At 32.8% G+C, this 25,437-nt stretch overlaps 1 long non-coding RNA gene across 1 annotated transcript; it reads left to right on the top strand.

Moving 5' to 3' along the window:
• Positions 1–11,200: 11,200 nt before the first annotated feature.
• LOC129287305 (uncharacterized) lies at positions 11,201–15,834 on the top strand. Its single transcript, XR_008587638.1, has 3 exons — positions 11,201–11,418; positions 12,445–12,517; positions 13,505–15,834. It is a non-coding gene; the product is annotated as an uncharacterized LOC129287305 (long non-coding RNA).
• The last annotated feature ends 9,603 nt before the right edge of the window (positions 15,835–25,437 follow it).

Genomic DNA, 25,437 nt, shown 5'->3' with positions numbered 1-25,437 from the left:
CACCAGCTTCAAATACTACCAGACCTAGTACCAATGGACAAGGAATAATATCAAGGGAAAATTAATCATTTGATCCTTGTAGTTTTAACCTAGTTGTAACTCAGTCCCTCAACTTTGACTTATTATAACTCAGTCCTCCCTGAAGTTTTAACTTAATTATAAATCAATTTTTGAACTTTGCTTCTTGCAATTTAGTCTTTGAAGTTTCAAACTCTTAAATATTAGTCCATATTTTAAAAAAAATTGTAAAGATTAAAAATATTTTAGACCTTTAATATTTATAAAGATTAAAAGGGTTTAACATTTTGCTAGTAATAAATTTTAAAATCTTTTTAATCTTATTTTTTAAAATATAGGGACTAATATTTAAGAGGTCAAAACTTTAGAGACTAAATTGTAAGAAGAAAAGTTTAGAGACTGATTTACAACTGAGTCAAAACTTTAGGGACTGAGTTATAATGAATCAAAGTTTAGGGACTAAAGTATAACTAAGTTAAAACTATAAGAACTAAAAGATTAATTTTCTCCAATATCAATGATTAGTTGGGAGATTAATATACTTATCCCACATAAGACGTAACATTGCATATGCAGTATGTAATGCCCGACTGACATTACCATTCAATCTTTCATGCAATTTCAAAAGTTTTTAAATTGTTTTTCTTTGAAGAGTTAGGATCCCAACATAAAACACTTGAAAACTATTAAAAATGTTCAAGATATATAAAATAGTATATAGCGGAAGCATTTAATCAGGTGCATGCATACCTAAAAAAAATAATTTTAAGTAATAAAATTTAGGCAAAATATGAGCCATGTGTCGTGATTTATGCCATACTACAGCATGTGGCACAGAGTTACTAGCTCACATTCTATGCCATGCATCGTGTCATGTTGACACATGCGCCACAGCATACATATATCAGATTCTACTATTAAAACTATAATTTTGATGTGAACTTTGGAGGTGCATCATTTTTGCATATGATGTCCAATTGGGGTGGTTCAAATGCCTACACAAATCTTGTTTCAAAATCTAACCAATGACACTGGCTTCATTTAAACCCGACATTCCATTAAAAAATTAGACACCTAAGTGCATCTTGACCAATTGAAGTCAAAATTCACCACTTAAGCCTCATCATTTGAAACCACTAGTCATTAGCCACTTTTGGGCCTTAACCACATCCAAATGGACAAACTACACCTGATTAAATAATGTAATTTACAATATTACACCTACACACACATTTGGCTTGTAAAATGTTCTTTTCACACATTTTTGAGCATGCCATTCATTTTATACATTTGGCCAAATTTTCACATTTCTTCACATATTCATTCTATTCACATGCATTTATAATCAATCTCTAGTCCATAACATTAAAGTTCTTCTTAAACACACATATGTACATTCAATTGTCTAGAACTCAAGATTTACTCACACACATTCACATTCACAAGCTTATGCATAATTTTTGTTCCTATGACAAGTTATATACAAGTATGTAACCATTACTACACAAATTCATTACATCAAATTCTTATAATGGGCTTTTATGAGAAATCTCTAATCGCAGTCTAAATCCTTCCTTTGGGCACTAGTAATGTTAGAACCTAAAAAATGTAAATAATCATGAGTGAGATCAAAATTTCAGCAATCAAAATAACTCAATTAATGTTCATTAACACAAATAACCACATATAAGTAAACAAAAGCCAATCAACAATTTACATATCACATATAAATATAGTTTTTCTCTTTTCAAATGTTCTGACACAAATCACAACCACTAGCGTGATCATTTGTCTACCGATCCTCCAAGCTATCTGACTCGAAACTATAGGCTCTATTGGATCAATCACATATTGACCCGAGGAGGAGCAAAGAACTGCCGAGTGACGAGGGGGAAAGGAGGAGGGGGGTAGGTAGGACGGAGGGACGGGGGGAGGGGGGTTGAGACAAGAGAGGGGGTGATGGAGGGGGAGGGGGCGACGAATGAGAGGAGGGGGCCGATGAGGGAGAGGAGGAGGGAGGAAGAAGATGAAGGGATGGAGAGGAGGGAGGAGGAAGAAGATGGGGGTGGGTTTATATATATATATATATATTTATTTATTTATTTATATAATAATGGATGATATGGCACTCATTGTTGAAAGTGATTTAAATATATATATATATATATATATAAAACCCAATTTTCACTTTCAATAGCGAGTGCCACTCATCCACTGTTGAAAGTATTTTCAATAGCGAGCGAGTGGCACCCACTATCAAAATTAAAAATGTTAATTTTTTTATTTATTTACTTTCAATAGTGAGTGAGTGACACCTGCTGTTGAAAATAAAAATTTTATTTATTAACTTTCAATAGCAGGTGGCATGTCACTTGCTGTTGAAAGTTAAAAATTTTATTTTATTTTATTTTTTTAATTTTTTTGACATCGAGTTAAATTAGACTCGGTGTTAAAAGTTTTTCTACAATGGTTAAATTTTTAACCGATGTTGAAAGTCCTATATTGACAGCAAATATTATAAAAATACCACCGTCTCTATTTTCAGTAGCGGGTGCTTTTTAACTGATGTTAAAATCTCTTGTAAAAGACAAATTCTGCATTAATGACTTTTGATTTTTTCCCCAGTAAAATCAGCTAGAGTATTTAAATCAACTTGTAAAGTCTTCCCAATGTGCTCACCTAGTCTGGAAATGAGGTGTCTGTTATAACAATGGATAGGAACGTCCAGTATATGTACCTAAACTGCCACTTTCCCTAAGGGATTTTCATAGAGGTTGAAATATGGCAACCACCGTTGCACAAGAATACAATGTTGGTGTATTATCCATGGCCCTTCATAAAGAATTTTTTATATTGTTCAGTCTAGCCTTCTTTTTCAGTAAATCTAATCACGAAATAATTGTTTGGCAAATCAATAATCTCAAGGTTTGGCATTTTCCAAATTTTCTCAGCCCACTCCTTGATTTGTGATAAATAATATCTTCTGCCCAGGACATTAATCACTAGTGTTTTATTCCAGTGTTTGCACCATTCATTATACTCCTCTTGCGTTATGGGAATTTCTGGGAAAATCACCATGAGTTTTTTGACCTCCTTCTATGGTTCAGGTATCTTCCAGACGATATCTTCAGTTTTAACAAACGCTTCATCCTCATCTAGTTCCATGTACATGCTTTCGTTAGCCACACCATTGAATCTAATTAGTGATTCCTTGTAGGGCAGCATTTTTCTGCCACCCATTTCAACAGAAGCTGGGCTCCCCTTCTCATAAATATCGTTTCTCAGATATTCATCCTTCTCCTCAGAAGTGACATTTTTCATTCATGATATCAGATACAAGAGGAACATTTTCTTCCTCTGAAGAAGCTTTCTTCTTTTTTGATTGGTGTTCATCAGGATCTTTGGCCATAATGGATCTATCCGATGGGATTTTATGATGACTAGAGTCACCCATTGAAAAGAAACCTCACGGTACGAAAACCAATAGAGTGAAACTAAACACTCAGCTCTCTATTTTGACAACTAACTACTTTATTACGTGACTTGATGACATTTGGAGTCATTTAAAACTGTACTGTCATGAAAAACACGGCCTTCCATGTAGAATCTACAAATCTTAAACATCAAAATAATGGCAAGCTGCTGGAGTTGGCTCAAAAATGGCTCCAGGCTTTGGACCCGTTTGATTTTCTTTCATTTCATATTTAAAAAGTAAAATTTTATTTTTAAAATATTGAAAATTGTTTGAATAAAATATTTTACAAGAAAACACATCCTGAAAGTATATTTAAATAGTGATTGAAAGTGAATTTGCGAAATGTAATTATTTGAAGCTTTTGAAAAGTGAATTTAAAAAATAAGATGTTATTTGACCATACTATCTTAAGTTTAATCTCTTATTCTTTTATTTAAAAATAGTTAATTCATTAAAAATTTAATTATCATTTCAATAATAACAATTAGGTATTTAGTTTTTAGCATTATAAATTGAATAATTATCATGTTAATTTTTAGTATTAATGTGTAATAAAAATTACAAATATTAATCACATTTTGTAAAATTACAAATTAAAAAAGTAAAAGTAACTAGAGATCAAATTTTTAATATTATGGATCAATTTTTATGTTATTTAAATTTTTATCACATTTTTTAAATATTTCAAATATATTACATTTGTATAATAAAAATTACAAATCATCATAAATTAATGTCCTTTTTGATAATTGTATATTTAAAAGCACATTTTACTATTACAATTCAAAGAACTTTCAGTGTACTGAATTGACTTTTGAAAAATATATCCAAACATAAATTTTGTTACAACAATTGACTTTCACTAAACTGAATTTTACCAAATGAATTTTTATTAAATAGACTTTTGACAACTAAAAACTAAATACACAATTAAATTATTGTTCAATTGAACAGTACCAACTCATAAAAAAAAATCAAGAGCTCACCTCAGGATTGGTTTCACCTCTGGCTTGCTGTTGCTTCATAAACCTTTCTTCTGGCTTGTATTTTTGTCTTCTTTCTCTCTCTTCTAGGTTTCAAAATTTGAAAATTAAAAGATACATATTTTTTTCATTATTTAGTTTTCAATCCCCTCACTTTTTCCAATGCTACGAAATCCTCTCTCTTTCCCAATGTTTCTTTTTTTTTCTTTTTTGACAAAAATGCAATGAAGGATCTCTAGAACAATTTATTCACTAAAAAAGAGCAAATAATTCTGAATCTATTTTGCAGGATCAAGGGACCACATTGTAGTTAAATTTTAGTGTGAAAAGAAAAACTACCACTCCTTTTAAAAAAAACTCTTCACTGTCACCCACCGCCAGAGCTTCAGCGTCAATAGCCGAATCACCCCACAAGACCGGCCATTTGAGCTCTGATGAGGGTGGCAAGGTCGTCTGTTGGAGCTCCAGCACTGGTCACCAAACCGACAAGGGGACAAATTAAATTTTTGTAAGGTGGCTAAGGGAGTTTGAACGCACATCCCCTTGGCAACCAAAAGGATAGTTAGCCACTAGGCTAGCAATTCCTTTCAATTATATAATTCAAATCTTTATATATATTTTACTTTTTTTTTACTTTCCATACCAATATTTGTTAGGAGCTTAATGGTTACTTATCATTTTGTAAATGTTTACTCGCTAAATTACGAATGGTCTTATTAAAAAATTTATTATACACTAATTTTTATAAATGTTTATTTGTTTTTATTACCAAGAATGACAAGTCCACATTAGTAATTTAACAAGTAACCATTTGTGAAATAACAAGTTTCATTACTAGCTTTGAAAATTTCTCTTGATAATTTGAAAAACAAGTTCCCATTAATAACTTAACAAGTAACTATTTATAAAATAATAAGTCTCGTTACTAGTTTGGAAAATTTTTCTAATAATTTGACAAGTAAATTTTAGTAAAATAACACATTCATATAAGCTTTTGACACGTAAATTTTTTGTAACAAAAACAAGTAAACATTTGTAAAAACTACTCCATATTAAATTTTTTTATCATGTCCCTATTGATAATTTAACAAGTAATCATTTGTGAAATAACAAGCCCTATTACTAGCTTTGAAAATTTCTCTTGATAATTTGACAAGTAAATTTTAGTAAAATAGCAAGTTCATATAAACTTTTAACATGTAAAATTTTAGTAATAAAAACAAGTCAACTTTTATAAAAAGCACTCCATATTAAATTTTTTTAACAAGTCTCCATTGATAATTTAACAAGTAATCATTTGTAAAATGACAGGTCCTGTTACTAGCTTTGAAAATTTCTCTTGATAATTTGATAAATAAATTTTAGCAAAATCACAAGTTCACAAAAACTTTTGACATGTAAAGTTTTAGTAATAAAAATAAGTAAGCATTTATAAAAATCACTACATATTAAATTTCTTTAATAAGTCTTCATTAATAATTTAATAAGTAACCATTTGTGAAATGGCAAGTCTCGTTACTAACTTTAAAAATTTCTCTTGATAATTTAACAAACAAGTCCTCATTAATAATTTAACAAGTATTTATTTATGAAATGATAGATCCTGTTACTGTTACTGGCTTCAAAAATTTCTCCTAATAATTTGATAATTAAATTTTAGTAAAATAATAAGTTTATATAAGCTTTTGACATATAAATTTTTGGTAATAAAACAAGTAAATATTTATAAAAACCACTACATATTAAATTTATTGATGACCATTTATGAACTTGTTAAAAGAACAATGCAGATTTTTATATATTTTTTAATTTGTTTTCACTTTCCACACCAATATTTGTTAAGAGCTTAATAATTACTTGTTATTTCGCAAATGACTACTTATTAAATTACTAATAGAACTTGTTAAAAAATTTAATATACACTTATTTTTATAAATATTTATTTGTTTACAAAGATTTTACATGTCAAAAGTTTATGTGAACTTATTATTTTGCTAAAATTTACTTGTCAAATTATCAAGAGAAATTTTCAAAACTAGTAACAAGGCTTATCATTTCACAAATGGTTACTTGTTAAGTTACCAATAGAGACTTGATAAAAAAAATTAATACAGAGTAGTTTTTATAACTGTTTATTTATTTTTATTACCAAAAACTTACATGTCAAAAGCTTATATGAATGTGTTATTTCACTAAAATTTTCTTATCAAATTATTAAGAGAAATTTTCAAACCCAATAACGAAACTTATTATTTCACAAATAATTACTTGTTAAATTATTAATGGGGACTTGTTTTTCAAATTATTAAAAGAAATTTTCAAAGCTAGTAATGAAAATTATCATTTCACAAATGATTACTTTTTAAATTATTAATTAGGACTTGTCATTCCTAGTAATAAAAATAAGTAAATATTTATAAAAATCAGTGTATATTAAATTTTTTTAACAAGTCCCATTTGTAATTTAATAAGTAGCCATTTGTAAAATAATAAGTAACCATAAAGCTCTAAACAAATATTGGAATAGAAAGTTTAAACAAAATAAAATATATAATTGAAAGGAATTGTTAGCCTAGTGGCTTATTATCCTTTTGGTGGCCAAGGGGATGTGAGTTCAAACCTTTCTTGATCACCTTAAAAAAAAAATTTAATTTGTCCCCTTGCTGGTATGGTGACCAACATTAGAGCTCTGGCAGGTAGTCCATATAATGTTTGCCTTGACATTATCAATATTTACCATACAATCACAACAAATAATGGTAATTAGAAATTATAGATTACTCCTAAGTTCACAGTAAAATACGAAAGGGTTAAAACTAATAATCTTTTAGAAATAATTTGCAATATTTGGGATTCCATAAAAAATTTTTAAATAAATAGTTTGAGCTCAAACATAATGAGTTATAAAGATATGGGAGGCAGGAAAAAGTTTGAAAAGTAAAACACTTGAAAAGCAGAGTCAAAAATGTTATTTTTGTGCATTTTAGCACAAAAGCCGTTGCTTGTGGTCTGCACGTCATGGCATGTGGCACAGAGAGGCCAATTTAGCCTCTGCATCGTACACCACAACACGTGTCCCTGTCAAATGCTATCATGACAACTTTTTAGGATGAATTTCGAACGTGTGCCATTTTTGCATTCGATATCTGATTAGAGTGATTCAAGTGTCCTTGCGAAGCATATTCAATAAGCTAATTAATGATGTAAGTTTTATTATGATCCAACACCGTATGAGAATTTTAGAAACTCAGATTCAAAAGTCAGTTTTTAAAATGATTTTTAAGCATCCAAGTACTCAAAACTCAAAACTTATACTATTAACCTATTTTGAGATTTGAACCAAGTCTAATGGACCAATATATACCTAATTACTAAACACAAAATTTAGCTAGTTAATGCTAGTTTCACCTATATGGCCAAAGTCACAAAATTACAAACACACACCATTTGGGCTTTATTGCCATATATACATTATCACTACATGTATACAACATTTCTTATATTTGTATTAGTATTTTAGCCCTTCACCACAAAATCACCATATATTCACATCATATACAACATGAGGCTAAAATACAAAATAGCATAGTATAACACAAGTACAATCAATCAAAAGGACATGCATTTCTGGTTAGCAACTCATATTATCATGCATTTAAGTTTATGTACATAGCTCAAAATAAAATCAGGCATTACAAGTATAAGTGGAGCTAAACAGCTAATTCTTGCTTGATTCCTTCCCTTACTTAAACTTGATAGTAGAACCTATAAAATAATAATCACGAGGTGAGATAAAAATATTAGTAATTAAGATAATCTACATTATCGATTAACATGCCAAGTTATAAACAAGCTTTTAAAATATGCATAACAATCACACCGTATATGATTCATCACAATAAAATGCATGATTGCTAATTATCCAGTCCTCTAATACTCCTGATTGAACCAGTAAGCTATTTCACAAAACCAAACCACATGTATGATCCTCAAGTTCACCATCCATTGTAGGACTACCCAGCCATAGTGTCCTAAACCACTTTTAGACTATAGGTTCCCCCTGTTACAAGTAATTAAGGTGTCGTTACTCCAACATCGCATCTTATAGATGCTACGGAGCATAGTTTCAAACTCTACACCCTTCTGAGTACTCAAGAGAATAACTTTCCAACACCGCATCCTTTTCAGGCACTAAGGAGAAATATAAGTGCACCTAGCGCCCCTAGGTGCCATCAGTGTCGTATAGACTTAATCTCCACTAATTCCACTAGAGTGACCCCCACCTTTTAACATATCACATTTCACTACATATCTTTACTTCACCATGTATAACCACTTTCTAAACAAATATAATGAATCTTGACACTTCAAAAATATGAAATTTCACAAATCAATATTCCACATATTTTCTAAAATACTTAACTTTTACAAAATTATATAAGGATAACTTGTAAATAACTTATACAAAGTAATAAATAATATAAATTATCTAGTTACCTTAATCCTTTTGCTACTAAGAGGGTTATCTGTGATACTGAATCTCCTCTTGTGTCAAGGCCAGATTCCCCAAACCTCAATCTACAACAATAAATATTATATGTTAATTTTCAATTAACACAAGCACTATTAACTACTTATATCACCCCAATTCTCCCACTTCTTACTTATATTCTCAACAAAGAAGCTTGTCAAGATTACAAATATGTTCACACAATCCCTTCAAACTTTTCTCTAACTCTATCACAACATAACACTTGATATTTCAACTTATCACACCTCAAAACCTCATAATTAAGCTAAGGCTTGATCCAACTTACACCAAACAACAACTAAGCTTCATAGTACCACTTATCCAAGGTTAAGAAACTTATCTCAAACCTTTAGAGTCACTTGAAATTTTTAAAATATAGACTCATAGCTTAATTCATTCAAAGTAAATTTACCTACTTCCCAAATTCAATGAAAATGAGATGTAGAGGTAGAAGAGAAATGTGAGAAAATTACTCAAATTGAAGCCCAAGTAGTGCCCAAATTTTTCTCCTTTGAGTTCTAAGCTTTTCACAACCAAAATAGCCATTTTTTGATCATTTTCACAATTTTGACTTGTTTGGTTGTGCCGTGCGTCGCAGCTCATGATGCATTGAGCAAAAAGTCCCCCTAATGCCACCTGATTTGATCTAACTTACATCTTAACTCAATTTATAGCCAAATATGACCCAAGAAGCTAATTAACAACTCAAAAACTTAATTAAATTAATTAATTATTTTTTAACTAATTTATCCCTTAATTAGCAATTTATTTCAGATTCAAAAATCTTGGATGTTACAATCCAGCCACCTAGAGCTCCGATGGGGTTGTGATAGTGAAGGGGGTTTTTTTTTTTTTGAAGAAGGAATAGTTTTGTCTTTTCACATTAAAATTAATTACAATTTGATCCTTTGTCCTGCAGAAGAAATTCAAAATCATTTGACCCTTTTGAATAAATAAATAGCTCTAGAGGTCCTTCATTGTGATTTTCCCTCTTTTTTCTCTTTTTTCACCCGGATGTTTCGTTCTGGTTCTTTTTCTCTTAAACCCTGCTTCACTGTTCTTTGCGTTTTCTATTCAGTGCTATCGGTTCTTCGTGCCCGTCGACCAACTTTGGGCGAGTAAATGAGGGTTTGGTGAATCGAGTTGCCATGGACGCTATTACAGGTCGAGTTGCCATTGTCTTTACTCTTGAATCATTCTTCGTCTCGCATTTTTTCACCTCTATCTGAATGTCATGGAATGGAAAATTGTGGATGAAATACGTAGCATGCAACCTTCACCTCTTCTATTCACTTCGCGTCTTTCTCATCGTTCTTGGCATCCTCCATTCATATTCAGATGAGGACACAGTTGAGCGCTCCATCCTTCCTTCCCGCTCAGTTCTGCTTGTCGTCGTAGATCCAAAAACTCTGTCGCCGCTGGTTTGTGCTGGTAGTCGATGGATTTCAGGTGATATTGGGAGTTCAGTGATTTTATGTGAACTAGAGCTTCAATCAGAGGAGGCAGTCATGGTTTTTTCTGCTCATTTAAGAGGTTCCTTGTTAGGTGGGAAAGATTCAGTCGTGTGAGGCAAACATTCTTATCAAATCAATGGAACGAGTTCATGCATGGTGATGGAAGAAGAAGAACTGAAAAAAAGTGGGAGTGCTGACTGTCGAAAAGAGGAAGAAGGGCCGACAAGGTGAGGATTCTCTCTTTAGTTGTTTTTTTTCCCCCTTACATTTTTTTAATACCTTAAACACTGTCGTTTTGAAGAAATGGAGGAAGACACCTCACGCTCACATTCATCAGGCCAAGTCTGAAGGATTCGAAATTGTTCACCCATATCATGAGCCGATTTGGTTTGGTGGTCAACGCATCTCATTGATTTTTGAAGAGATTGCTTTAGATATACTTCCCATTCTCCAAACAAAAGATCTGATGGACCCCATGTGTAATAACCCATAAAATATATATATATATATATTATTGTGTTTAAAATTATAATTATATTAATTTTGAGGCAATTATGATCAGAGGGAGTGTTGGTTCAGTGAAAATGTGTACATAGCTTCTTTCATTTCGTCTGATGAAGCTAAAAGAGTTTTATTTTTTTTCTGCATTTTGCTTCATGAGTTTACCAAATTACCCTCCTTTCAAAATATGAAATATCTCTTCCCCTTTCGATCATTCCAGACGCGAGAGAAAGAGTGAGAGAGAAAGAGAGGTGCTCTGTTTTTCCCCTTCGTTCTTTCGTTATTCTCTGGGTCTTCGCGTCCTTCTCTTCTAGTTCTGCCACCTCTGACCACCGCCGTTCGACACGCCATCGACGGGAGTAGAAACTCCGCTTGCCGTTACTGTGACATCGCCGAGATCTCTTCCTTCTTTCCTGCTCTGTGTTTTCCGTAAACCACTGTATTGTGGTACAAATCGTGAGTTCTTCTCTTCCTTTTTCAGCCATGAGTTTCGTCTTCTTCTCTAATTTAGGAACTGTTGTTATTGAGCAGAAGAATCAAACATTTCTCTCCTCTTATTTATCTGCTCTGTTGTTGCTGTGTAGCGTGAAGCTTTGAGCTCTTCTTGAGTTTAAATTTCTATGTGTGTATGGATGTGTTAGAGGTTTGAAACTGAGCGTATGAATAATGAATGGTTGAAGCTGAAATTTTTATATTTTTTCTGGACATCTCCTGCTGGCCGTGCTGTGTAAAAAAAAAAAAGAAAAGAGAAAAAAAAAGAGAATGGAGATTATGGTATATATATATATTTGGGTTTATTTGAAATGAGTAGCTTTCATCTTTTGTTCTTTCCCTTGACCAACCTGTGAGTGTGAGGTATGATGTAACCTTGTGGAAATTGCAAGTTTTTCTTTTAAGCCTTGCTGCTGTCCGTGACTGTTGAGGGAAGGGAAGAATGGAATTAAACTATAATTTATGTATTAAAAGTATGATTATGATGAACATGGTCAGAGTTTTTGAGTCAAATAAATTTTGTTTGAATTGAATGATGTAAAAAAAAAAATGGACATGAAATTTGGAGGTTAGTGCCTAGAAGACTTTTGTTAAAATTCTTGTGAGAGAGAGTTGTTTGATTGTGCATTTACAAAAGTCTCATTAAATTTGTTGGAAGACATAATCGGTTAGGATGCTATGATTTTGTGAATTTAACTTGGAAATGGTAAAAGGACATATTTGAGTGGGTATTTTTCTATAATTCTCTTGGATCTCGCAAGAAACATGAATTGGCTTGGGTATTGCTCATTTGTGAAATTGAATCAAATATTGCGAAAAAATTTATTTATGTTATTGAGAGATTAAGTGAATTCTTGAAAGTTTTATGGTTATTAATTTATAAAGTATAGTGTTGTCTTATGATTTAATTTTGGAATCGAATTAGAACTGGAAAGAAATTTTTATAATTATAGGAATTCAATTAAATTGCGTTATCTTATATTCTTATAGGGGATTTGGAAGAAGAAGATTTTGATAGGAACTAAAAAGGGAGAAAATCTTTGAAAATTTGGGAACACCACAGGTAAGTGGATAACGTCCCAATCAATATATATTAGAAATTTTTCTTTATCAAAAGATTGCATTTAATAATTTAAGGATATTTATAAATTTCTATTGCTTTAGTTACTTTTGTTAATTAAATTGCTCTGCTTCTTGAAGTCATGACTTATACTTTTTATATTGATGAAAATGCTTTCTTAAATTCTAGTAGTGCTTTATTTGATAAAGCCAATTATAAAACAAAAATTTGTGAACAGTTTATGAGATATTAATTGTGAATTTTTTATATTTAGAAATATTGGTACTTTTATATGTTTCATGCGAGTTAGATTTTAAAAAGAGAAATTATATTTTGAAAGTGATGATTTCCTCGCATGTCTGAAAGTGAATTTAAAAAGGGACTGTATACAGAACGCTGGTTGCTAACGGCAGTTCCGTTAGCCCTTGGCGCGCCATGGTCAATTACTAGCTAGTTTGGATTTCGTGAGCTTTGTTCTTACATCTGTTATTTGTGGGTCTTGTACCTGCGTCTGTTTTGTGGCTTTGACCACGTCTGGTTAGTTACTCTCGTGGACTATGTGCCCACGTCTGTTTCGTGGCTTCGGCTGCGTCTGGTTACTTAACCTTGTGGACTGTGTGTCCACGTTTGTTTTCGTGGCATAAGCCACGTTTGGTGATTTATCCTCGTGGACTATGTGTTCACGTTTGTTACTTGTTCTGATAAGTCTCTATACTTATGAGTTTTTAAATTTTTATGGATCTATTTTCATTGGTTTTGATTAATGACATGTTTACAATTATTTATTGTAATTATTTGTTTTATTAAAGTTAAATGATAATGATATTTGGTACGATACTTTAATGAATTATGATTTTATTTAAAGTTACATAGAATCTTTTTATTTTGAATTTAATTAAGTCTTGTAGATCATTGTGTTTTTTTTAAATTTTTATGTTTGATTATTTATTATTGGGACGTTATTCACTGGAAAATAATTTTTGGTTTCAGATAGTGTAGTTGACGTTGAATCACCCACTGAACATTGAGGAGTTTTTGATTGATTAGAAGCGGAGGAGCTAAGGATTTAACTTTCTCTTGACGTAAAGTTTTGATTATGAAATTTTATTTTGTAAACTTATTGTTAGGTGCTCCACATAGTCTGTGGTCAGTTTTTTTTTATGTGTTTATATATTTTATCTGTCAGCTGGAAGGAGCTCTACCCTTGATTGGCTTGATATTTTGGTTGAAATATTGTCTTGTAGAATTTTTGGGAGATCTTATTTACGGAGGAGATTCTGTCGAAATTTCTACAAAAATATTGAGACTTTTATTACTACTAAAAATGTTTACGTATGTTCTAATTCAAACTAAAACATAATTATCTTTTAGTTATGAAAAGATTACCCAATTCGAGGCTTAAGGGATGTGTGATGGATCACATCCTTTGCCGGTCACCCTTTATTTTTGGGGTGTGACACCATGGCACGGGTGACATAGCATTAATGGCAACGAAGCTTGAGGATGGTAATCATGAGCATGGTGACATAGAAAGAGCCCAATACTTCCAATCCAACGTACCTAAAGACCCATTACAACATATTGAAGGTTCAATGATAAGAGCTCGAACTAAAGCCATGAAGCAAGCCTTGTTCTGTCTTGTGCAAGAAGTTCAAGAGCTTGGAGAGCATTGGGGCACTCCTCTCAAGCCCAAAGGAGAGCATCTATACGTGTATAATGTATTTAAGATCCAAATTTATGAAGAGTCAAGCCCAAGAGATGCAGACCTTAGCCCAATGCAAGGAAGACTACAAGTTGAGCCTCTTGCAAGCAAGGAGGCATGAAACCCTAGTGAAGAAGTTAAGGGTGGCATGATTTTAAATCCTTTATGATCCCTTGATTGTCTCCTAAATTATTTCCTATTTTAATGGTTCTTTGATTTGATTTTTTATTTTAAGTCTAGTCAAAAGTTAGAATTAATTATAGTATTAATTTCTAAATTTTGTAATCCCATAATTTCAGGATCACATTTCCTAAATTATGTGGCTGAATATTCTATCATTATTTTATATTATTTCTCCTTTTAGTATTAGGAAATTAGGGTTTTAATTTTAGGAAATATTCTTTTCTATGAGCCTATATAAATTAAGCATGCTCCCTATTGTAAACAATACAGAAGTTGAATGAAATTATTCATTTTAGAGTTTATAACTCTTGTGAGCCTTAGTGCTTTGTGGTGGCATCCCGTGTGAGAAACAAACGTGATCAAAAGCGTGATCAACTCTTGCGGTGTCTTCGAAGGTTGAGGTTCCTAGAGGCAAGTGCTCTAGAGGATCTTCGCTTTGATCATTATCCTATTGTTTACTTCATACCTTTCTTTATTTCCATCATAAATTTCATCCCTTTCCTTTTGTTCTTGTGTTTTTGTTGTTTCAGGGTTATGTCCCTAAACTAGCATGATTTTACTTCCGCGTCCCCTATCAAGATCTCTAGTATTTTCATCTGAGTCTTGAACCAAACCTCCACACGCTACTTGCTGATTATATTTAACGAAGACATCTACATCAATTAGTACAAAATGTGCAGCTACAGGTATCCACTTAGTTTGGCCAATCGAGTTTCTTGGAGGATCATATTTTGAAAACTTCCATTTGAAATGTCCTCTTGAAGCAAAGCTGTACGCGGGGTACAATTTCCTTTGTGGTTGGCGTGTGCTCCTCAAAGTTTTTTCCATTTATCAGTTTTTTGAACGTCCTATGTCTGCATATTACTTTGATGAATCCTCTCCGTGTTACTATTAGACTCAACGCCCTATATCTCTAGTATCTATTGTGAGACAAGTATTGTATCTAACTTTAGCATTTTTGTCTCAGCCTCATGTCTCATCTGTACTAAAATCTTTTCTTCTTGCTCTGTTCTTTTCAACATCTGCTTGTGCAACGGGAGCTACAGGAACTTAAGCACATTTACAATTGGTCACTTTGTCACCGGCCATTAAACTAGATGATTATAATTAAAGCAATTATTATATGAATGGGATTGAGCGTGTGATTCTTTTTGGTTTATTTAGCAGTAAATCAGTTGCTCAATTCTTTTTTGTTGGTGTTGGGGTAGATATGTAGACTGGTAGAGATGAATCCAGATGTTCAATCCCTTCAAGTGAATTATGAGAAGCATAAATCTGTGTTTTAGTCTAAAAATACACGTCCTTCTCTTCTGCTTCTATAGAGGTGCTTATGGTATTTACGCAGCTTTAGTTGTACCAATGCCATGTTTAGTTTACTCTTTAATATATTTTACTCAATTACATGATTGATTACATGTTTGATCTCTCTGCAACAGGACTTAACAACTGTTATAGCAATTGTAGTTGGTATTCTAAAGAATTCTCAATGTTGACATGAATTTATTATATTGTAGATGCGTCAGTGTATCTCCTTGAATGTCTTTCTGCCGCAGTGATGATCCCATGACAGTAACAGTGGTCTCAAGTAAAAAGTTTCCTCAGTTTTCTTAGAGTACTTTTCAGTTGACTTTAGAATATAGTGTGGATTTGTAGTCCACTAAAAGCTCTGAATATAGTTTAGATTTTGTGCTGCCACTGAGGTCTCGTTACAAGTGATCTTACTAGAAGTCATCAAATCCATTCATTGTAGTTGATAATTTACAGTGTTTGTTTCCTCGAACACTTCACAACTGTTAGAAGATATTGTGAACACTTGTATGCTAGGTGGTCCATGGTTACTTTTTTCAATCCTCTCTTCCTTTTTCAGTGAAATCCTTCTTCAGATAAGTATTATCCAACGGTTTCTTATCATTACTTGTGGCTTAATTTGTTATAGGAATTGTAGTTGGTATTTTAAGATTTCTCAACATTGACTTAAATTTCTTATACTATAGATGTATCAGAGTGTATCTCCTTGCAACTTACAAGGCTGAAAAAGGAACATTTCTGTTTACAAAAGTTTTATGCTGTCTATAGTGCAACTGGTCAATTACTTCTAAGTTTTAATATAAGCAGAGGAACAATTTAAAAACAATAACAATAATATTGCAGTTATCTATTGTATGAGTCATTTTATGCGTATCTCAGCAATCTAATTCTTCAGTTTAATCAAATACAAGTCATACATGTCATGACAAAAGATTCACCTAAAAAAATGTTGCAGTTTAATCTTAAGAAATTGTCTATCTTGAATTTGAAACCATTGCCTCTTGCCTAGCCATCCACACATCACATGCTCATCCGCATCTCTTGGCGTGACTCCTTCAATTAGAAGGAAAATATATAAACTTCGTTATATAATTAATTACTCGGATCAGTCTTTGAGCAACAATGGCCAACCCATTTAAGTAGAATATATAAGCTTTTTATGTAATTAATTACCGGGGATCAGTCTTTGAGGAACGCTGGTTTGATCACCTCCTCATATACAGAGCAAGAAACTGATGCAAATCAGACACTTGATAAGTAGTGACTTGCGAGTCTTCTGATAAATAGTTTATAACCAGAGGACAATATGCTTGATCATCTTGCAGTTGTACAAAAACATGAGATTAAGGACTGTTTTGAAAATTTCCAATCACAAGGTATTACTATATTTTTCTTATGGAGTCATTGCATGATAATTTATTGTTTGAATGATATGTTAAGTATGTATCGATTTCATTTGAATTCCCGTTCCTATTATACTTCTTGCAATATGTTCTCCCCATGCATCGCCCTTGAGCTTGTAAGTAAAAAGATGCTTGAGTTGTTAACGAAATTTTAATTGATCAGTGTAAAGCAATATTCAAACTCTGCCTATGTTTATAGCCGGTCCCAAGCCGGGTAAAGGAGGAGGGTTGTGTTAGGACCATCAACAGCCAATGTAAAACTTTGTTGAATCTATCATGAACATGGACAATAGACGTTATAATGTTAATGCTAGGTCGTTGCCCGTAAGTAACGCGCTGCATGGCTCGAGTACAGTGATAAGTGAGTTGGAGCCGCTGCATCGGCGCCCGGATGTAGTGTTAAATGAGCAAGGGCTACCGCGTCATTCTGGACGCACGCGGCTAAAGAAGTTAGTCCATAAGAGCAAAATTAGATTTGGTACTTGGAATGTTGGGACATTAAATTGTAAATCTGTAGAGGTTGTAGGGGTTATGATTCAAAGGAAAATCAATATCCTTTGCCTGCAAGAAACAAAATGGCGTGGAGAAGAAGCTAAGGATATTCAAGGTTTCAAACTTTGGTATACAGGAAAAGTAAGTGCACGCAATGGAGTAGGCATCATTATAGATAAGGAGTGGAAGAAGAACGTTGTAGAAGTTAGCAGAATTGGAGACAGAATTATTTCCTTAAAAATGATAATTGGACGTGAGACTGTTAATATTGTTAGCGCTTATGCGCCGCAAGTCGGGACAGAAATCAGTCTTAAGGAATTATTTTGGGAGGATCTGGAGGGGTTGATTCGACATATACCACAGAGTGAAAAGATTTTTATTGGAGGAGACTTTAATGGGCATGTTGGGAGAGAAGCTGGTCAGTATGCGAGGGTGCATGGTGGTTTTGGTTTTGGAGAGCTAAACAATGAAGGACAAACTCTTCTTGATTTCTCATTGGCGTATGATTTTAAGATTGCCAACACTTGTTTCAAGAAGAGAGATGAGCATCTCATCACTTACAAAAGTGGAGCCTCAAGGTCACAGATTGATTTTCTTTTGGTTAGGAACACAGATAGAAGACTTTGTAAAAATTGTAAGGTGATCCTCGGAGATGCTAAACGACACAACATAGGGTCTAGTCCTTGATGTGTGTATTATGAGTAAAATCCAAAAACGTCGACAAGTAGTAACACCAAGGATTAGGTGGTGGCAATTAAAAGGTGAGAAGCAAGATATTTTCAAGCGAAATCTTTTGGATAAAGGAATTTGGGAATCTCAGGGAAGTGCTAACATCATATGGGAGGATATGGCTAAAAAGATACGGGAGGTTGCAAAAGTAGTTTTGGGAGAATCGAAAGGTTCTGGTCCGAGAGATAAGGAGTCTTGGTGGTGGAATAATAGTGTATAGGACAAAATCAAGTATAAGAAGAACTGTTTTAAAGCCATACATTTGTGTAACAATGAGGAAAATTGGGAGAGGTACCGTATGGCTAAGAAGGAAACTAAGAGAGCTGTGGGTGAAGCTCGTTCTAAAGCTTTTGAAGAATTTTATAAGAACCTTGAGACGAAGGAAGGAGAGCAAAATATTTATAAAATTGCCAAGAGTAGGGAAAGAAAATCAAGAGATCTAGAACAGGTAAGGTGTATTAAGGATGAAGAGGGAAGAATTTTAGTTACAGATGATGAAATTAAAAATAGATGGGAGACTTACTTTTCTAAACTTTTCAATGATGGAGAGGATTCATCTAGTAACTTGGAGGATTTAGTAACTGGTGAAGGAGAACAAAATTTGTCATTCTATCGAATAATACGTGATAAGGAGGTAAAGGAAGCTCTTAAGAAAATGGCAAATGGTAGAGCCAACGGACCTGATTGTATATCTATCGAAGCGTGGAAATGTTTAGGTGAAGAAGGGGTGAGATGGTTAACTAAGTTATTTAATGTGATTTTACGGTTCAAGAAAATGCCTGATGAGTGGAGGAGAAGTACATTAATTCCTATTTATAAAAATAAAGGAGATATTCAGAATTGTACTAACTATAGAGGGATTAAACTCATGAGCCACACAATGAAATTGTGGGAGAAAGTAATTGAGCACAGGTTGAGATTGGAGACAAGTATTTCTGAGAATCAATTTGGTTTTATGCCAGGTAGATCAACTACAGAGGCGATTTATCTACTAAGGGGATTAATAGAAAAATATCGTTGTAAAGATAAAGATCTACACATGGTTTTTATTGATTTGGAAAAAAGCTTATGACCGTATACCAAGAGAAGTGCTTTGGAAAGCATTGGAAAAAAAGGGAGTACGGATTGCTTATATTAAAGCCATACAAGATATGTATGAGGGGGTAAAAACTTGTATAAGAACACCTAGTGGTCAAACAAAGGATTTTCCTATAAAGATTGGACTACATCAGGGATCATCTCTGAGTCCTTATTTGTTCAACTTGATTTTAAATGTTTTGACGGAACATATTCAAGAGGAAATCCCGAAATGTATGCTCTTCGCGGATGATATAGTTCTTATAGCAGAGACAAGAGAAGAGGTTAATTGTAAACTTGAGTTATGGAGGAGGACATTGGAGTCGAAAGGTTTTCGTCTGAGTAGAAGTAAGACGGAATATTTATATTGTAAATTTGGTAAAGGAATATTCGACAATAATTGGAAGTAAAATTGGGAGATCAAATTATACCTCAAGTGAAAAGTTTAGATATTTGGGAGCCATTATTCAAAATGATGGCGAAATCAGTGGAGATATTTCACATAGAATTCAAGCTGGGTGGTTTAATTGGAGAAAAGCTAAAGGAGTTATTTTGTGACCGTAAAGTGCCTAATAAACTTAAAGGAAAGTTTTATCGCACTGCTATCAGACCGGCAATGTTATATAGTAGTGAATGCTGGGCTCTAACGGGACAGCAAGAGCATAAAGTTGGAGTAGCAGAGATGAGAATGTTACGATGGATGTGCGGACATACACGTAAAGATAAAATTCGAAATGAGCACGTACGCGAAAAAGTGAGGGTGGCACCTATTGAGGAAAAAATGGTAGAAAATCGGTTGAGATGGTTTGGGCATGTACAAAGAAGACCAAGAGAGGCACCAGTGAGAAGAGTGGAACATATAACTTTGAGTCCGATTAAGAGAGGTAGAGGAAGGCCTAAGAGAACACTCTTGGAAGTTGTTGAACGCGATCTCTTAATTAATAATATTCCTAAAAGCTTGATAAATGATAGAACACAATGGCGTCTTGCAATCATGTAGCCGACCCCACCTAGTGGGATAAAGGCTTGTTGTTGTTGTAGTGTAAAGCAATATTCAACGAGGACAAGTTTTATACATAATTTAGAGATAATGTTTGGAATTTCTTTTTTATTCCATTACTGGTGATGTTGGCATGAAAAAATATTGATAGTTGTGGTAGACATCTTTGAATGCATATTCATCTGTGTTTTACATTTATATTCTGGGAGAGTATAGGCTGTTTGCTTTATTGTTTCTTTTTTCTGCACTTTCTGAGTTACTTCATGCGTGCGGATTATGGAAATCAAGGTACTGAACTATGAACCTTTTCTTTTGTTAGGAAATGTATTATGCAGTGGTATGTAAAGTATGAACCATTGTTTTATCTTTTATCTTTTTACCTTTTCCCACCTTTTAGGTTTGTATGATTTTTAGTGTATTGGTTTCTGCATTTTTAAAATCTTGAATGTGCTGTTCGGATTTCAAGCATCTCTTCACTTTAGAGGAAGGCCTAAGAAAACTCTTGGAAGTTGTTGAACGCGATCTCTTAATTAATAATATTCCTAAAAGCTTGATAAATGATAGAACACAATGGCGTCTTGCAATTCATGTAGCCGACCCCACCTAGTGGGATAAAGGCTTGTTGTTTGTTTTGTAGTGTAAAGCAATATTCAACGATGACAAGGTTTATACTAATTAAGAGATAATGTTTGGATTTCTTTTTTTATTTCCATTACTGGGGATGTTGGCATGATAAAATATTGATAGTTGTGTAAGACATCTTTGAATGCATATTCATCTGTGTTTAATTTATATTCTGGGAGAGTATAGGCTGTTTGCTTTATTGTTTTCTTTTCTGCACTTTCTGAGTTACTTCATGCGTGCGGATTATGGAAATCAAGGTACTGAACTATGAACCTTTTCTTTTTTTAGGAAATGTATTATGCAGTGGTATGTTAAAGTAATGAACCATTGGTTTTATCTTTTATCTTTTTACCTTTTCCACCTTTTTAGGTTTGTATGATTTTTAGTGTATTGGTTCTGCATTTTTAAAATCTTGAATGTGCTGTTCGGATTTCAAGCATCTCTTCACTTTATGTATCACACATTGCTTTGCGACCACTACACGTGAGCTTAACCTTTTTCCAGCATTCTTTTTTTCTTGTCTGTCACATACATACATTCAATATTTGTTTCAATTGTATTAAACACATCACATCATATCCATGCAATATCTTTTTAAATCATGGGAGGAGGATGGTACCATATCTCTGTCAACATTTCTTCTGGGATATGTGACAGCTGTGCACGTGTTTCATTCACTTCTTGGATGTCTTTTGCATTTTTTAAGTTTAGCTTTTCTGTTACAGCACTCCTTATATGCTGACATATGTTAGTGTTTAATAGCAGGGATTTTCTGTTACAGCAGTCATTCCCTTTCATTTTAAATGTAAGTTAATCTTCATTCGGAGTTGGATCGAAGTCAACTTCCTTATGGGAATCGTGCATGTATCAATTCTGTAGTTGGTATGATATGTAGATGCACTTTTTTATTTTTAAATGGTTTAGGTAAGATAGGCAAACTAACTGTGGGGGTTTGGAAATTCATGCGCCTTTTGGTTGTCACTTCTGTCTTTTGTTAACTTTTTGTTTTTATGCTATTGACTGATGGTCCAATACCTTGTTTCATTTTGTTATCCAAGTTATAAAATTTTAATGGTTCTGTCAGGATATCTTTCCCAAAATTTTAATGGTTCTGTCAGGATATCTTTCCTCCTTTTTCTATTTATTGTTTCCTTGTCAGTTTTGCACCACCTTTTCATATTTTGCTGCTGTTACTATACTTCAGCAGCAAGTATGGACTTGTATGCTTATGATGATTTTTGATCTTTCATGCAGTATATCTTTCTTTATTTTTCATTTTTTGTCTCTCTATCAGATTTTGCACCAGCTTTACTTATTTCTCTGTTGTTGCCATACTTTAAACAGCAATTATGGACTTGTAGAAGTTATGAATTTTTTTGCTGTGTCATTTGGTAAAGCTGAAGTCATGGTGGGCGTATCATTTGTTCAGTTTCCATTGCACTTAATAGATATGGGTCATCAGCTCCTTTTTCTTTCGTTGTACTGATTGAGTTTTTGTTAATAGTTTAGGTGTTTCTAACAGTGCCTTTTGTCTTAGATTATGTCAAGTACATTGATGTTTCCTCACAAGTTTCTTAAATGAATTATCCAATTACTTACTCTAATGACTCCTCATATTACGTATATGCTATGCAATTAATGTCAAATAGAAGAAAAAAAATCTGATTAAGGAGGAATAACTAAACCAGGGATATCATAGGGCTGTTCAATTCATTTCCATGAGCATTAGTTAAACCTTTTAGTTTTGCAGCTTGAATTTTATTCATTTAATATTAGGGATGATTATTGGACTCTCAATTTAATATTCATTTTTATCATGGATTATATATATCATCATTACATGTTGTAGTTATTGGAGCTGTACCGTTTTTTTTCCTTTTGATTTATGTTCTATTTCACTAAGTTATCATGCTTGTCGATAAATTTTTATGTGTTTCTTAACCGTGTCTATATTTCGGACACCAGTAGATGATGTTATGCTATTATTCTTTGTAGGATAGCTTCTGTGTTTTTTTATAAGAATACTCATAGTATCATCATGATATATTTAAGGTGATGAAGGTTGAGTGATATCCTATAAAGTCGTCTTGCTGAGCTTTATGCCTTAGTTAGCTTTTCAAAAAAAATCATGGCTTGTTGAAAGATTTTGCACGATGGTGTTGGGCAGTGGAGCTTTCTGCATTTTCATCAATATTTTATTTTATCTCAAGTTTTGAATTTAGTGAGCTTTTCAAGAGATATTTCACTGTCTTTCAGCCATGCCTATATGGCTATATTTTTACAGATATGCTTCTGATGTGATGCCATTGATTTAAGTAAAGTCATAGTATCATCATATGGTTATGTTTTATGATTTTGGAGGTAAGGTGTTATCCGATGGTTTGATCTTGCTGAGTTTTATGCCTGGTTAGCTTCTTAAAAAATACATCATGCTATTAATTCTTAAAGATTTGCTTGATGGTGTTGATATTGTAGCTCTGACTCTACCCTCTTTCTTAATCTCCTAGATGCATTGCTCTCATGTTTGCAATAGCAGACCAATAGTTTAAAACTCGATGACATTGAATTTCTTCTTCTTCCATTTTTTTTTTTGGTTAGCACTCATATATCAATACCATTTTAGTAGTTTGATGCGTCATGGTTCTGTTCATGTAGCATGCTTTATTATTTAGTGTTTCCCAATTTTTCTGGGTCTAATTGGAGATATTTTCCATTCATAGCGACTAAAATTCAGCTCACGTCTCATTGAATTCTTGCTGATCATTTTCTTTTCTTAGCAGGGATAACACAGTGAGGAGTACACCAAGCTAAGAATTTGGCTTGTTATATTTTTCTGTTTCAATTATGTCATTTAAATATATTTTTCTGTTTCAATTATGTTATATTTTATAGTTTATAAGCAGGAGAAGAACTGAAGTTTCTTCTATTAGCTGTATATGTGCAGCATGGCTTTTCTGTTGTTATATTTTTCTGTTTCAATTATGTCATTTAAATATATAAAATTAGATGTTGTTTTGGTCTAAATAACTGGCATTCTGAAGAAACTGATAATGGAAGCTATGCTCTGTTTAGAGAACATTTTTTGGAGGACTACATCAATTACCTTCATAATTATTGTATAATTATCATGCTTGTCTGTATATGAAAACTTATCATAAATTACTTTTATGTATTTGTTTCATAGTTGTCAGTTAAATTGATAAGCATAACTGTGAATCTTTATGAGCCTTAAATTCAAAGGTTTGCTTCGGTTAAGTAATCATGCCAACTTCATATGTTACAACTCAAATATTAACTGAGACTTCCAATGTCTAGTTTAGCGTTTAGGAGTTTTCGCTTTGTTTACATGTTCACAATTGTCTGAGTAGCTTGTTTTTGGATTGTAATTTTTCTCAATGAAGTTAGTATCGAGGCAGATACTACCATCCTCAATTTTAGTAATTATTCCGAGTAAGGAGATGACCCTTCTTATGGATGAGACAAATTGGAACTATTAATTAATTCAGCGTTATCATCTTAAAAAGTTCAAAGTTAAAACATAGTTTATATTTGATCCTTATACAAAATATAACTAATGATAGAAACAGTAATCAGATAGTTTTTTATTTAAAGAAATGAAGAATTATAATCAAGTCTCAACACAAGGAATTAATTATTGTAAAGTTCATTTGATAATTAATTAAATTTTATGAATTTTATAGTAATTAATTTTTTTGTGTAGGATTTAATGTAATTCTCCCTAAAGAAAATAAATACAAAGTGTCATATATATGAAAAAAAACGCGGTATTACTCATTGTAAATTGGGATATCTTCCTCTTTATGACATTCTGTCAATTTAAGAGTTTTTATCATGTTTCAGTTTCATTCTTAAAATCCTGAGTCTTTGTAAATTTTGGATTCTTGATGCTACCAATACTGCCATTAGTATTTTGGACACAATGCTTCTTGTTAAACGCGGAAGTCTTGCATATCAGTACTGCAAGCGAGGAAAATGGAGGATCCTAAAGGTCCTGGTATAGATGATTCATCTTCCAAGTATTCACGCGCTGCCATGCAATGGTTTCCCTTGGAGAGATTTTGTTCTGAAATCAAAATGCAAGTATGTGTATTGGCTTTTTTGATTTCGATTTGCAGAACTCTGCGTTAAAAAAGTGCACCTATGTTTCTGCAGGAGATGGTCAGTTAGCCAAAAGTACATTATTATCATTATTATTATTTTGTTAGTCTTATATATAAACTCATGAAGTGGGGAAATAATTGAAAGTTAGAGAAAAAGAGTAGTTCATAATGACAGGTCTTTTAAGTGCAAAACGGGCTTGATGTCTAGAAGGAACTATTGTGTTTGTATAATTTTCATATATATATATATATATATAATATATATATAGGTTAGGGAAAGTGGG

This window comes from Prosopis cineraria, unplaced genomic scaffold (genome assembly GCF_029017545.1).
Source record: "Prosopis cineraria cultivar Desert tree isolate PC_DT_omini unplaced genomic scaffold, ASM2901754v1 PC11, whole genome shotgun sequence".
Classification (NCBI taxonomy): Eukaryota; Viridiplantae; Streptophyta; class Magnoliopsida; order Fabales; family Fabaceae; genus Prosopis; species Prosopis cineraria.
The sequence above is the reverse complement of the archived record's forward strand: the minus strand, read 5'-3'. Positions and strand labels throughout refer to the sequence as shown.